Here is a 15,708-nt window from a genome sequence, read left to right on the forward strand (position 1 = left end):
CGAAGCGTGGTAGAGCCGCTTAGAGTAACACGTTACTCACCAGCCTATCGAGGTCGAAGGCATTTTTTTTTTCATTTTTCTTTCAGCGCACGTTCACATCCTTTGTTTTTATGCATCGAGGAATCTTTAGGTTTTTACCTTTTACGCGTATTTTGACGACTGAATGTTGTAGTTTTGAAGGAAAACAAACCTGCTCAAGCAGCTCTAGCCTGATATGGTGTGCGCTGTGCTGCTTGTGACGCTGTGCTGTTGTAGTCGGCGGTGGTAGTGACCGGCTGTGATCGTGTGTCACTGCTCCCCCCCCCCCCCTCTCTCTCTCTCTCTCTCTCTCTCTATATATATATATATATATATATATATATATATATATATATTGTAAGCACTATTAACGTACTTCGTCGTTTTCATTTGTATATAGCCATCATCATCTTCGCCCTTCTTCGACTTCTTCGCGCGTGAGCTGCGGGCGTTCCCTTTTGTGGAATAAACAGCGCTGGACAACTTGATCGGTCTCGGTATTATAAAGTGGTGGAGGTACGTCAAGATCCCGACGTCCTCTCGCGTTTCCGTCCTCCCTGGAGCTCCGTTCCGGTCGCCGCCTGCACCCAGCTACCTCTACAACAATGGACACTTCCAACCCCGGCCCTTCCGACGCCTCTAACCCTACTACACAGCCGACCCCACCTGCGGCGCCCGCTTGGACTGTGACGAGCCCTCAGCGCGATCCCCCTGTCTTCGCGGGACTCCGCGGTGATGACGTAGACGATTGGATCGACCACTACGACCGCGTGAGTTCTTGCAACAAGTGGAACGACACCCAGAAATTGAGGCACGTCGCCTTCTACTTGACCGGTGTTGCAAAGACGTGGTATTTCAACCACGAATCCGACATCGCGGATTGGTCCACGTTTACCTCGAAGCTGCGGCAAATCTTCGCTTCCTCGTCTGGCCGTGCAGAAGTCGCCAAACAGAAGCTGGGAACGCGGCGCCAACTTCCCCAAGAGTCTTACACCTCATACATAGAGGATGTCTTGGCTCTGTGCCGCCGTGCGAATCCTAGCATGACGGAAGCCGAACGCGTTCGCCACATCTTAAAAGGCATTGGGCCTGTCGCGTTCAACGCCTTAATCGTGCAAAATCCGGCTTCTGTCCAAGACATCACTTCAACGTGTCAACGCCTCGACGAGCTGCAGTCTATTCGTCTTCCACATGACAGCAGCGATCCTCCGGTTCCCCATTCTCCAGATCTACGTGCTCTTATCCGCACCATCATCCGCGAAGAGCTTCAACTACAAGACCTCAGGCGTCCACCTGCTGCCTGCGCCCCAACCACCGCCTTCGACTTGCGCGAGGTCGTCAAGCAGGAGTTGACAGCGATGACTACACCCACGACGCATCTTGCACCGGTGGCGCGCTCCACACCTACCTACGCGGATGTTGTTTCGCTACCCACCCCTACCGTGCCTCCCGTGCCTACTGGCGTTTCCTATGACCATGTGGCTTCGATGGGAACCAGAGCACTTGCTGCGCCATCGTACCCTCAGTGGTGTCCACCTCGTCCAGTTTGTTTTTACTGCGGTATACGCGGCCATATATCACGCTTCTGCCGCCGGCGCCAACAGGATGAAAGGCGAGGCTATGCTGAGCACGAAAGAGACCGCACTCGCCGATCAGACGACTACTATCCCGGACCGTACTCGTCCCCGCAACAGCGTTCTCCGTCTCCACCAGCTGCTCCCAGTCTGCGTCCTAGTTCCCGTTCGGCCAGACGTCGTTCTCCATCCCCTTACCGGCGCTCTACATCACCGCTTCGCCCCACTTCCCATTTTGTCGACCAGCACTCGGAAAACTAACTGTTGCAGTTTTTGGAGGGGAAACTGCTTCTTATCGTTCTTCGAAAATTCCTCCTGTTCACCCGGCCAACATGCTTTCTGTGACTGTCGAAGGTGTTCCCGCGTCAGCTCTCATCGATACCGGTGCCGCCGTTTCTGTTCTTCGGAGTGATCTGTGTTCCCGGCTCCGTAAAGTAAAAACGCCTTATCTTGGACCTATTTTGCGTGGTGCTAATAATGCGTTCATTCACCCCGACGGACAGTGTACTGCTCGTGTTCTCATCGACGGCATACGCCACCACATCGAGTTTATCATCCTTCCAACGTGTATCCATGAACTTATACTGGGTTGGGACTTCCTGCATTCTGCTTCAGCCGTCATTTCCTGTAGAGAGGAAGTTGTCCACATCACGGATACAGAGCTTGAACCTGCTGCGGACTCTTCACTTTCATGCGTGAACTTGACCATCGCTGCCGACTACGTCCTGCGTCCTGGTCACGAAGACGTTGTAGCCGTAACATCCAGTCAGATCGCCGACGGAGACGCCCTAGTCGCCCCTTCTTCCCGCTGTACTTCTCGCGGAATTCTCATTGCCACCTGTCTCGTCCGGTTTTCACGCGGCCGCGCCCTTCTGTCTGCTTGCAACACGACCCCAGATCCTGTGATGCTGCCCAAAGGGATGACTGTGGCAACCCTCGCCGACACTCAACCTATCTCTCTAGTCGCGCTTTGCCCTTCTTCATCGCCAGCCCCAGCCTCAGGTTTGGATGATCCTTTCCCTCCTCCAGCCGTTCTTGGTTCTGACCTAACAGCCGCGCAGTCCGAAGCCCTAATGGTGGTCTTGGCGAAACACAAAGCCTGTTTCGACAGCTGTTCCCCTGTGTTGAGCCAAACTCCTGCGGCTACACACCGCATCGAAACCGATGGTTCCGCTATTATACGACCACGCCCCTATCGTGTATCGCCGTCCGAACGAAAGGTCATTGAACAACAGGTTGCTGACATGCTTGCGCGGAAGATAATACGACCTTCATCTAGCCCATGGGCGTCTCCCGTGGTCCTGGTAAAGAAAAAAGATGGCTCAGTTCGCTTCTGCGTGGATTATCGAGCGCTCAATAAGATCACACGCAAGGACGTATATCCAATACCTCGAATTGACGACGCTTTGGACACACTACAAGGGGCGGAGTATTTCTCCAGCCTTGATCTTCGATCAGGATATTGGCAAATTCCGATGAACGAGACTGACAAAGAAAAGACCGCATTCGCTACACCGGATGGCCTTTATGAATTCAACGTGATGCCTTTTGGCCTTTGTAATGCTCCTGCCACATTTGAGCGCATGATAGACAACGTCCTTCGTGGTCTAAAATGGAAGACATGCCTCTGTTATCTGGACGATATTGTCATCTTTTCGTCTGACTTCAGCCAACATCTTCATCGATTAGACGAAGTTCTCAGGTGCCTTGCGAATGCTGGTCTCCAAATCAATACAAAAAAATGCAAATTTGCAAGCAAAACAATAAAAGTATTGGGTCACGTCGTCTCAAAAGCTGGCATCCAGCCTGACCCCGAAAAGATTAGTGCCGTTCTTCAGTTTCCTCGCCCCCAGCAACAGAAAGATCTACGTAGTTTCCTCGGCTTGGCGTCATATTTTCGTAGATTTATACGCAACTTCGCAGCAATAGCAGCTCCTCTACACAAGCTCCTGGTTACCGGTGCCTCTTTCACGTGGACTAGCGACTGCGAGTCGGCTTTTCAAGCTCTTAAGCGGCATCTGACTTCCGGACCAGTGCTTCGCCACTTCGATAATCGTGCCCCCACCATACTCCATACTGACGCAAGCGCACAAGGTATTGGCGCAGTACTTCTGCAACGTAATACAGAATCTAAAGAGCAAGTCATAGCATATGCCAGCCGAACACTTTCTCCAGCTGAGCGTAACTACACCATTACAGAGCAAGAGTGCCTGGCTATCGTTTGGTCGATTCAGAAATTTCGCCCATACCTTTACGGCCGCCACTTCACCATCGTCACCGACCATCATGCTCTGTGTTGGCTGTCATCAATGAAAAACATGTCAGGACGCTTAGGACGCTGGATACTGCGCTTGCAGGAATATGACTTCACTATAACATACAAGTCTGGAAAACGCCATCATGATGCAGACGCATTGTCTCGCTGCCCACTCTCACTCTCTCCCGGTAACGCGCCGTCGTCTTCCCAACCACGTCGTTTCGATGATACGCTTGCCTCCCACCAACTCTCGATAACGCCCCTGGACCAAGTTATGCTCTCATCACGCTCTGATTTCGTCTCGCTTCAGCGGGCCGACTCCTACTCTCGAGCTCTCATGGATCGCCTTAGTGGGTTCACCGAACCACCCAACAGCCGCTTGCGACGCCAACTTCGACAATTCCGCCTTCAAGATGGCGTGCTACACCGCTACGTTTACCACCCAACAGGTCACCGGTGGGTCCCAGTTTTACCTCGCTGCCTTCGCTTGCGGGTATTAGAGGCACTTCACGACGATGTATCGGCTGGCCACTTAGGCTTCCACAAGACTTACGACCGCATAAAGACCCGCTGCTTCTGGCCTGGCCTATCCACAACAGTGGCCAAATACATTGCCTCTTGTGCGTCATGTCAGCACCGCAAACGCTCGACATCCCCTCCTGCCGGTTTACTACAACCTCTCCCTTGCCCGGACGCACCTTTTGAATTTGTTGGCATTGATTTATATGGTCCCTTGCCGTTGACACCCTCCGGTCACCGTTGGATTGTCACTTCGGTCGACCATTTAACAAGATATGCCGAGACTGCCCCTCTGCGTTCCGGCACCGCTTCTGAGGTCGCCGACTTTTTCTTGCGTGCCATCGTCTTGCGCCACGGGGCTCCTCGCGTTCTTCTCAGTGACCGTGGCAAGGCGTTCATTTCACAAGTTCTCGAGGAAGTTCTTCGAGCCACTAATACCGTCCACAAATCTACTTCTACTTATCATCCGCAAACCAATGGCCTTACTGAGCGCTTCCACCGTACGCTGTCTGACATGATTTCCATGTACATCCGTCCTGACCACACTGACTGGGATAAAATTCTTCCTTTTGTGACATTCGCATATAATACTGCTATTCAACGGACTACCGGCTACAGCCCTTTCTTCCTTGTGTATGGACGATCTCCTTCCACCATATTCGACAGAGAACTATTTTTCGCACCTTCTTCGCCTAACGCGTCGCTTCCAGAAGATTTTGCTGCCCGAGTTGCACATTGCCGTCAAATCGCCCGGCAAAGCACAGAAGCGACCCAAGCGGAGCGCAAGCGTTACTGCGACAATAAACGCCGTGACCTACGTTTTCACCCAGGAGACCAAGTCCTGCTTTGGACTCCAGTCCGCACCCCAGGCCTCTGTGAGAAGTTCCTTCCACGCTACATTGGTCCATACACCGTTGTGCAGCAAACATCTGCAGTGAACTATCTCGTCCGCCCAGTACACTCCGTCACTGACCGGCGCCGCCGGAATGCCGAAATTGTTCATGTGTCGCGGATGAAGCCGTTCACTCCCCGTTTAGATAAGCGCTAATCTGCGGCCAGGCTGGCCGCTTCCATGACGGGGGGAAGTTAGTGTAAGCACTATTAACGTACTTCGTCGTTTTCATTTGTATATAGCCATCATCATCTTCGCCCTTCTTCGACTTCTTCGCGCGTGAGCTGCGGGCGTTCCCTTTTGTGGAGTAAACAGCGCTGGACAACTTGATCGGTCTCGGTATTATAATATATATATATATATATATATATATATATATATATATATATATATATATATACATATATATATATATATATATATATATATATATATATATATATATATATATATATATATAGATATAGATATATATATACACGCACACTTTTCTATAGGTTTACCTCGTCCCCTGTTAACTAGTGCAGATTTACGAACAAGATTCTTTCCCGCTAGGTTAACGACCCTGTCTTTCCGCTTTCTTCTGTCGCTCTGGTGCTGACTAGGGAACAAAACGCAGGCGGCGCCGGAGAAACGCTGCCGTATGCGCGTTTTGCCAGCACCAAAAGTACAGGGATCTATTCGAGTCTAATCGTAAAAGAAATTACGCAAAGGGTCGTACTCCCTAGGGGGACCAGATAAAGCACACAACATGGCTCAATCTTCTGACGCCAAAAGCTATTCCATCAAAGAAAAATAAAAGTTGGCAGCCACTTTAGCATCCGCTACAGAGGATGAAGGCGAAAGCCTGCGCGCTCGCGAGACATTCAATACATTACTTGACATTTTCATTCTAATGCGTCAATTCCAATTAATTGTTTTTCCCCGACAAAGATCGTTGGTTCGAGTGCCCTAACATAACTCTAAATTAATTAACTGTGCCTTAAGAAACCTCACCCCATTTAACATCAACGGTCGCGGGTTCAACTACCGCAAAAGTCGTGGATTCAAGTACATTAATGGTACCTTAATTAGCTTCATCCTAATTAATACCAAAGGTAGTGGTTTCAATTCGCAACCTTCACGACGTCAATTGGAATCCAACTTAGCGATATGGCCGGTTCGCCCATATATCCAAGTGGATTCGACTCCCACCAAGTACATGGGATCGTTCCCCACCTGCGGTCAGTTAGTTTTTCATCCATTTTCATTTCTATTAATTTATCACTTCTTTTATTCAATTAGTAAGTACAAGTAATTTTCCCTGTGCTGTCCTTGGTGCCTTTGTTTGTTGGCTTCTTATGATATGATTAATGATATAGGACCCCTCGGTTCCCTCTCTTCTCGTTCAATACGTAACGAGGTACTCTAATCTGGCAGCATTGATGCCTTCAGCAAGCATGTGTGAGTTTATTAACCAGTTAGTTGCTTTCGCCCAAAAAGATCACGACGCCTGCTGCAGAAAGGACCTTCCACATCTGTCGCCAAGGTTTGTTAGTTGTGGCGCTGGCTAGCACTCCTAAGGTTAGTTTTAGCAGTAAAACATAAATAGCCCTTAAAGTGGATGGGAAAATGGCGCCGCGGTAGCTCGATTGGTAAGAGCATTGCCTGCACTCGTAATGCAAAGACGTGGAATCGTTCTCAAACTGTGGCCAGTTGTTTTTTAATTCATTTGAATTTCCATCTATTTATCATTTCTTTATTTCAATTAATAAGTACAAGTAATTTCCCCTATGTTGTCCTTAGTCTCTTTGCTGGCTTCTTATGATATCATAAGAATGTGAGAGTCTACATGCATAATCGTGGTGTCCAAAAAGGAACATCGAGCGTCGCTGTACAACCTCGCAAAAGAAGCAATTAGATGCGCCACATTGTGTTCAGGGAAAATGAGCGACAACAAAGCTCTGAAAAAAAAATAATATGAAAGGACTCTCACCCAACGCACAGCACAAAGCAAGAGTTTTGCAGGCGGGCGCAAAATAGATTAATTACATTATTGTTGCTTCTCACGTTAGCCAAGAACAGCAGTAGTACAGAGCTATCCACTGAATGTGGTAATGTACGCACTTTTTCCGAATTTTGTGCTCCGTAATATTGTGCGGTTGGAGGTACATCTCGTGGCAATCATGGGCCGATTACTGGACATACGGTAGCAAAGTTCGAATTACGTTGCACGTCAAGAGTCAGAAGATGTAGGTGGACCAGTTTTAACCTTAGGTGTTAGCCCTCCTCAATAAGAGACAGGCGATGCTCCTTTTTTTTAGGCTAAGGAGATAGCTGTTTGTGTGTGGCAGTATACATAAAACTAGTGTTTGGGATGTTAGCACCACTACCGGTCATAGTGTAGGTCGCTGACTCACCAAACTGCAGTCGCCTACTAGAAAGACCTCTCGGAATGTGTCAAAACAATAAGCTGCCGTGTGCAACCTAACCTATAATGACTGTGGGAATTTTGGCGCTCGTTCTATAACAAGGAAGAACAGGTGATTGATTGAACAGATAAGATTGATTGATTGTAACATGACCACATGACCTTCAAAAGATTGCTTAACGGCTACACCCCAAGTGTTTTCTAACATGCTTCGGTTACATAAACGCTCCATATATTGTCACCAGATTAGTAAAGGAGAGACGTTGGGAGAGATATTCATTTTTCGATTAGATTCAGTTTGTTCAACATGATTATGCGATGTTAGGGGCACGTACACATAGCCCGTTATGACTAACGATTTGTAGAAGTTTGTGCGCCCGGTGGCGTACAGTCAAGTGCAACATCGACGTGTATGCAAATTTATAACCTATGACAAACTGTATGTAACGCTCCTAAGGACTTTGCCACGCGTACTATGTGGCTCTTGTTGTTACTTGTCAGAGACAATGTTGGAAGGACGCATTCTACTTGCAGCGTGAATCGAGCTTAGAACTGCGGCTGATTTCTGACCCATAGCAAAGCAAGACCTGGGCATTTTGTGCTACGAAAGCACTGGGTGATTCAGAAGTTCACGTGCCTTAACGAAAATTTGTAAATACCTCTGTGGCGCATGCATGTGTCTGTCACCCTACGTGCTGCTTGTGTGTTTATGTGACCACTGTGCATCTCATAATTGTTGCCCAGCACGTAGAATAGTACGCTAGGTCCTCAGCCAGGTTAACGTCTCCAGCTTATCATAAATCTCTGTATCTCTCACTTTCAAATATCAAGGCGAGCTCAGGTAGATGGCTTGACCTTTACAAATAAAACAATGCTGTCGTCGACCACGCCCGATGTGTGAATCGAGCATGTGAAAGAATAACGGTTATTTTATCTGTGAAAGATACATTTCCTTGTTAGACTGTATTTAAAATATACAAAAGGGCGGGGAATTTTCTTGTTTACAAGAGGGTATTATTTCCAAAAATGACATTGCTGTTCAGCCAATGAAAATAAATCAACGAAAGCCATAAGGGTAAGGCGCTAGAAGGAGCATCAAGGGTAAGTCCTTTAACTTGGCGGGGATTAGAGAACTCATTATGCGTATCACTTTGCCTGGGTATACCTCTTGAGTAAAATAAGTCATGGGCATAGAAGAAAAAAAAACAAAGTCGTGCCCTTGCGTGATATTTCTGTTTTGAGCGATTTGCTCGAAAGCTTTGAAACCAAGCATGCATCGTGCCAGAAACCTTGGACTACGCGTCCGGTAAATATATTTTTGTTGCTACTCTGTCACAGTGTCTTAAACTGCAGCATTTGCTGAGTCGGGGCTAAATCCGCTTTTCCCAAAGACTGTTCGGATCCCCCTCAAGCAGCTTATTTCTTCTGCGTTCTGTCGACGCCGGCGATTGCAACTTTTAGCATTCTAGCTTTTCGTGGCCTCGAGGACACGCAGAGTATTAAGCGACGACCACAACAGAAGCAACAAAATCGGTTTACCGCCACCGGTGCCGTAGCAACTTTAAGCCATGCGATTGCTCTTATTGGATTATACTTATACGCCGACGAGAAAGGAGCAGCCGCCTCAAGTCTGCGCATCTGCTGGCTGCGAGGACAAAAATAATGCGCACTCTATCAGCAATTTCGCGTGCTGCTGAAAAAGAGCACAGGTACTTGTATAGAACGCGGTAGATGCTGCTAGCCTTTATGTGCCCGCCTGAATGCTGCTACGCATGACGAAAGAGATCGTGAACATAAAGACCCGCGGAAGTGAATGGAGGGAAAATGAAAATTAGAGGCAAGAAAGTATAATATCACGGGATGTACATTAAAAAAAAACTGGTGATGATGTTGACGTAAACATGCTAGCGCTTGCCAAATAAGCCAAAACATTGAAAAAATGATTATTTGGCGCGAGGCGAGGTCTGGCGAAGGATAACTGTGCTGGCGCGTAGCTGGAGTTGGCCGCGTCATTCGCTCCGTCTGAAGAGCTCCGTTTATGCTCGCCTGGCTTAAGGCTGCCCTGCTGTCAGTACATTGGAGCTTGGCAATCGGGCACTAAGTGTTGCCGCAGCAGGGGAATCAGCGGGCAGTAAAGGTGAAATGTAGATACCGATGCAGTGCTTAAGGCTTGCTTTTCATAGACTCCGGCATCGTAACGAAGGGGCAGAGGTAAGAGACCTTACCTCCTCCGAACGCCTGGCATAGATACTTTCTCTTCTTCTTGCTGCTCTCTCACTCCGTGCTATGCATTGGGTATGTAATCATGAAAATCTAGATTATGCTAGAGCTTGCAAATGAAGGCAATATCATCGATTAGAAAACGATACTTAAAAGTTGACTGTGGTTTCAAAGAGAAGGTATAGGGCCTGGTATGCTTCCTAACTTCAGCAGTTGATGGGAAGCAGAACCCATTATTCTGAAATAGCAAGTCATTTCGCGCTGCTGTAATTGAAACAGCCGCAGACTGAATCAGGCGGGATAATCGATATGGCTTGCACCTCGCCACAAAGTTCTAGGAAATGTTTGCACCGAATAAGGGTTTATACAGCATTTTCGAGTACTTCGGTATCGCCGTCAGTTTTGATCATACGGTTTTTTTTTTAACGTGCCCGGTGAGCATGGCGCACGAAGGATGTTGTGTTGCGCCGCCATCGGAATGTCACCACAGGGATCGGGAATCAAACACTTCGAGCTCGCGCTCAGCAAGGGAAGGTCATAGCCACTGTGCTACCACGTGCGGAAAACGTTAAAATATGGACAGTAACTTCGCGGAGGCATTCACCACAGTACGCCGAAGAGACCAAGTAACGCTGAGGTTAAGCAGTATAAGGTGCATATATCGCTTTACACTACATATGAGGGAGAGGACAAAACAATAAAATATAAACCATAAGTAACACAGTATTCTAAAGAAAAAAACTGCAAGGTCATATTGATACTGATACATATATTGTAACTTGATATCGGTATTGCAATGATAATGCAATAGCGCCACTCTTATTTCAGCTTTGCGAGCACAACATTGACAATAAGCCATAATTTTAAGTGAAATAGTGATGCTCATGCACGTAACATGAGAGCGCTCCCAGTAGTGCCAGTATTTACTCTTATTTATCTTTTGTATGCTGCTCAATAAAGGAAGAAGCCATCCTTAAGAAATTACCAGAAATCTGCATAGAATCATCTTCAAACCGGGCATTTCATCAAAGATACACAGAAATGATTACACATAGGATCGAAAATATCATTACAATGTGCATACGATTTCAACCAATGTATTGGCATTAGAAAAATGGTGACTAGAATGTTGATAAAACGCATCAAGGACTCATTATAAATGTTCTTTAAATTTATACAAGGAATCACCCACAATAAATGGTTCCGGACGACAGAATTTAACCAGGAACTCCATGCGCTCTTTTAACAGTTATAAACGGCTGGGGACAAAAGTTCGACTAAAATTTCGTCAACCAGTCGCATGTCCCTGTGTGTGCCCTTACTAGAATTGAGAGGCATCCTAGACCCTCTGGCCATATTTGAAGACAATTACGACACCAACCATTCACCCCTAGCGAGAATGCCTGCACCCCCACAATTCCAACACGCATGCTTTCTTCAACCACAGCGGCGCCTAACAGCAAAGCACGCTTTCAGTGGCGCAAAAGGGAGGTGTGCGGTACATCTCGCTCAACGTGACGTCATGTTCCGCCTTTTCTTCTTTTTGAGGCAGAGTTAGCAGTGCCAGAGCTGAAAGCAAAAAACTAATGAGAGCTTCGTGCAGAGGGGTGTATTTATAAGCGCACGCCCCGAACTTTGGGCTTGCCTCTCTTGTCCAGGTACCCGGACGCGGCGTCAGGCAACTTATACAATCTGGCGGTCGCCGTCTGACCAGGCCCCTGTGTTTCAGCAAGCCGTGATGTGATTAGGCAAAGTGCTCGCACCCATGTTTGTGTTTCTTTAACACATAAAAAGTTAACAAGTAAGGCACGCAGTTGAAAGAAATGATCACTAGCTCACGTTTTTACGCCTTGTTACGGAGAATGAACCCATCTTGAGGGAAATAGAGTGTTCAAAAAAAAGGAACTAAATAACATACGTAGCACCATGACTGTTGTCATGACTCCTTTGTTTTACCCGGTACACTATTTGTAGTTAAAGAACCTGTGTGCTGGCAACATGTCAGATTTTATTCGATTGATTAAATTTTTGGTGAAGGACACGTAACAAGAAACCGAATTAAAAGTCCTCAAAACAGAAATTAGATCCCACTTCCTGATTAGTGAATAATAACTAATACAGCCAGCTACACAACCAGAAGAAAAAGCAATTTTAAATATGAAATAGAGCAAAAAAAAAAGACGCCTCCCCATTCTCATAACAATAGAGAAGTAGTGAAGAATTCGTTTTTCATGTCAAAAACAAAGATACAGTAAGGCTCCAAAGAATGAATGAAAACGATTTAGGGATGTAGCCGCCCAGTGAAAGCTATTATGGCGCAGTGAAAGATGACTGTACAAGTAATTTCTCTAATATATTTTAAATATATACGATACTGATATGTTTTTGTTATTGTATAGGATTTTATTTCATTTGAGGCAATAATATATCTTGAGGCACAATGCTTGATCAGAAAACAAAGAGAATTAACAGTTACAAGCGTAATTTAGAAGAACTTGTTGTTGGGCGAGTTGGTAGATATTAGCGAACATTGTTTAACTGCGCGAACAAACGAACCACAAAGACAGAGAGGGACAAGGACGGGCGCAGAGGGACAGGACTGGCTCTCGGCGTTCCTGCGCCCGTCCTTGTCCCTCTCTGTCTTTGTGGTTCGTTTGTTCGCGCAGTTAAACAATGTTCGCTACAAGCGTAACCTGAAGAGGCACATGCAGAATACCGCAGTCTAGAAAGGTCTTTCTTGTTTTTCCTAATGCCACTCTTTCTCTTTTGGTAAATGAAGCATAAATTAATTGCGAGCGACTCTGCAGTGACATTCGAATGACATCTTTGAGGTTACGTTTGTTACAGTAGGGAAGGGAAAACTTTGTCTTTGTCAAATTTTCTTCTGCGTGGGTCAGTTCTAAAATAGAAAGATACATGTGTTTCCTGATTCTTAAGACAAGAACTTATTGAAGAACACCTTAGAATCATTGTCTGTAATTTGGCGTTGTGATCGTCTGTCCCAATCATTGCCGATAATGACGTGTTATACGTTATAAAAAAAGACATTACTGAAAATAGAAACATAACTGTGAATAGATACATCGAAAAAAATGACGCACTATACAATAATTTATTTTCACAGGTTGCCTGCGAAAACAACGATGACCTGTGCGATCCTCTTGAATTCATAACAATGAGGGGAACAATCTCAAGAAGTGCCTACCACAAAGAGGACTTCAGATGATACAAGATGTTCGGAACAGCTAATGGCCACGTTCGAAAATGATGGCGCGCTGTCGATTCTATCTGTGGAAGCATTTGTTTGCTATATCTAGTTCGTGTTCGGAATCTCTGTTCCTGCCCTATCATCATCATTATCAGACTAATATTATGTCCACTGTAACAGCAAGGCCTTTCCTAGCGATTTACAATTACTCATGTATATTGCCAGGGTACTGATGGAGGTTGTGGCCGAACGCTGTACCAAGGATACCAATTTATTTCATGATGCGAGTGTGTTCTTGTTGAAGCTTAGTGGGCCTTGCTAGTTGGGTTGCACCTGGATTAGTATAGCCCCACTGGCTCTCGGCATTCTTTCTTTCTTTGCTGGTGTCAGGCGTCACTCCAAGCCCGAAAAATGGGGCGTACTGGACGAGAATTCAAACTCATGACTTTCAGATTAGAAGCCCGATATTCCTCCTCAGCTCCACGCCACCACTACCGCCCTATACAGTACTTTTAATTTTTGGTAGGCCAAATCACAAATTCCAGCCATATAACACACAAGCCATGTACCTCAGTGAAAGAAATTCTCCGCCCTGCCTCTGCTTTTCAATGTGTGAAGTGTGGAAAGAACGTTATTTTTGCGTTTTGCAGGAGACTTATTTGAGCATTGCAGAACTAATACTGATCCAATCACTTTATCAACTGAAAAAAAAAATGGACGTGTTTTGCATCATCAGTGAACGCGGTAGAGCGATAACTTAATAAAACACATAAGAGAACGTAAAATTGTTCGGGTTTAATAGCGGAGTCATTCTTACTCTCTGTACGTGAAATGGCACCGAAGTTAAGGAGTAGCAAGGGAAAGCAGCGTTATATCCTATTGCGAGAATGTACGTTCTTAATATCCAGAATAGCTTTTTACGCACAAGCTCCTGCTGATTGCCTGTTTCTAGTCCTTTGTAGACACCATATTAACACATTTTCGTTAATAAGGCGTGTCTTCCTTTCTCACGTTTCAATTTCACATACTGATTTCCGTTTCTCGATTGCCGTGCTCCATTGAAAATAAAAAATAATAACCCAGGCTGCGCAAGCTATTCCTTTCCACATTTTGCAACCTTTCCGAACAACAACAACAATATATATATATATATATATATATATATATATATATATATATATATATATATATATATATATATATATATCGATTGACAGTATACACGGTAGACTGAAGAAGATTGAATGCGAAATGCAAAAGGCTGCGTATTTAAAATGTTTTGATGATCACATTACGCATCATTCATAGACGACGCAATGAAGGAAGAGCTCAAACAAGCACTGTTCGTTTTTTTTTTCGTTTTCTTTTTTCGTCGAGCAGACAGCAATTTTTGAGAGGGCGGGGATTTGTTCTCAATCTTCTAGGTTAGGCTTATCACGAAAATACGCAGAGTAAAGGCGTCCCCTAATAAAAAGCGGCAAAAATGCGACACATACTGAAAGTAGTGTTTCTGCCTACATTCACTCGCAGCGCTGGAGGTGGTATATAAATTAAATTAAACATTCTGCTGCGAAGAATAGATTCATAAACTCCCCAGTGAATAAAGGCCTGAAACGTCGAGAACGTCTGGGATGGCCGAGACATGCCAGGCCTCCTCGAGGTTCTGAAACCGAGGTGCTGTCTGCCTTCCGAGGTGAAACCGAGGTGCCCGAGATGCTGTCTGCCTTCACACTCGGAGAGCGTCACTTTTACTCTTCCTTCATAGTTTCTTCCAGCAGGGGTAATTTTGAGGAGGTCTGTGAGAAAATCACTGGAAGACCCAGCGAAGAAGTGTGTGAGGGACTAGAACCTGAACCACAAGTAATAAAGACGAACTGAATTTCAGCAAAAGCGTAGTTTTTTTTTCGTCAACAAATAAATATGAAAAGCAAGAAGAAGAACGAAGATAACAGGAAAACCTGGCATCGTTTCGAAAGCAGCCTACGCAGGATCTGCTGGACTCGGAGGCGTCATTTCTAACGTAAATCCCAGTGAAATGCAAAACCCGTAAATTAAGGGTCTCATTGTGTTTCGTTCTTGAATGCAGCTTCCGTTTCCACACGTCGTTGGTGCGTACTAACATGTTTTTGCTGGGCTTAAAAAAAAAACATTTTATTCGCCTTAGTGCAGTGCTTTCTGCCACACTGCATGACCAGTCACAGTGGTTTTGGAGGGCGCTGGTTAGGGCGCCTCCAGGTGTCGTGTCAGTAAGCCATCATCAGCCTCTGAAATGTGAAGCATTCATATGGCTCGCTCCCTGGATGGATTTCCTTACCTACACTTTAAGTGTTCTCTCTCTTGGTCTCTAACGTAAGCGTAGATAGGACAAGCTGGCCGGTTGTCTTGGTTTTTAAGCTTCTACTTGCTCGGCCAAGTCCGTCATGGTGGGTGAGGGAATTCGCTGCGAATCTCTCGTCGTACGGTGGCGGTCTTATGAAAGTCCACCAGGGTTTCTTTGTTCCTCCGGTGTTCTCGATTAACAATATAAGCCGACTTGTTTATATTGAAATAAACAAAAGGGGATGTGTTGGGTAATGTGTACGTAAAATTGTGTAATGTGTGGTTTAATGA

General features: G+C 45.9%; 1 protein-coding gene across 7 annotated transcripts in view; it reads right to left on the reverse strand.

The window, feature by feature from the left end:
- Positions 1 to 15,708, reverse strand: part of LOC135909139 (protein sax-3-like) — a 462,790-nt gene that overhangs the window by 420,686 nt on the left and 26,396 nt on the right. The window lies entirely within an intron of this gene.

Source organism: Dermacentor albipictus, chromosome 4, assembly GCF_038994185.2.
Source record: "Dermacentor albipictus isolate Rhodes 1998 colony chromosome 4, USDA_Dalb.pri_finalv2, whole genome shotgun sequence".
Taxonomy (NCBI): Eukaryota; Metazoa; Arthropoda; class Arachnida; order Ixodida; family Ixodidae; genus Dermacentor; species Dermacentor albipictus.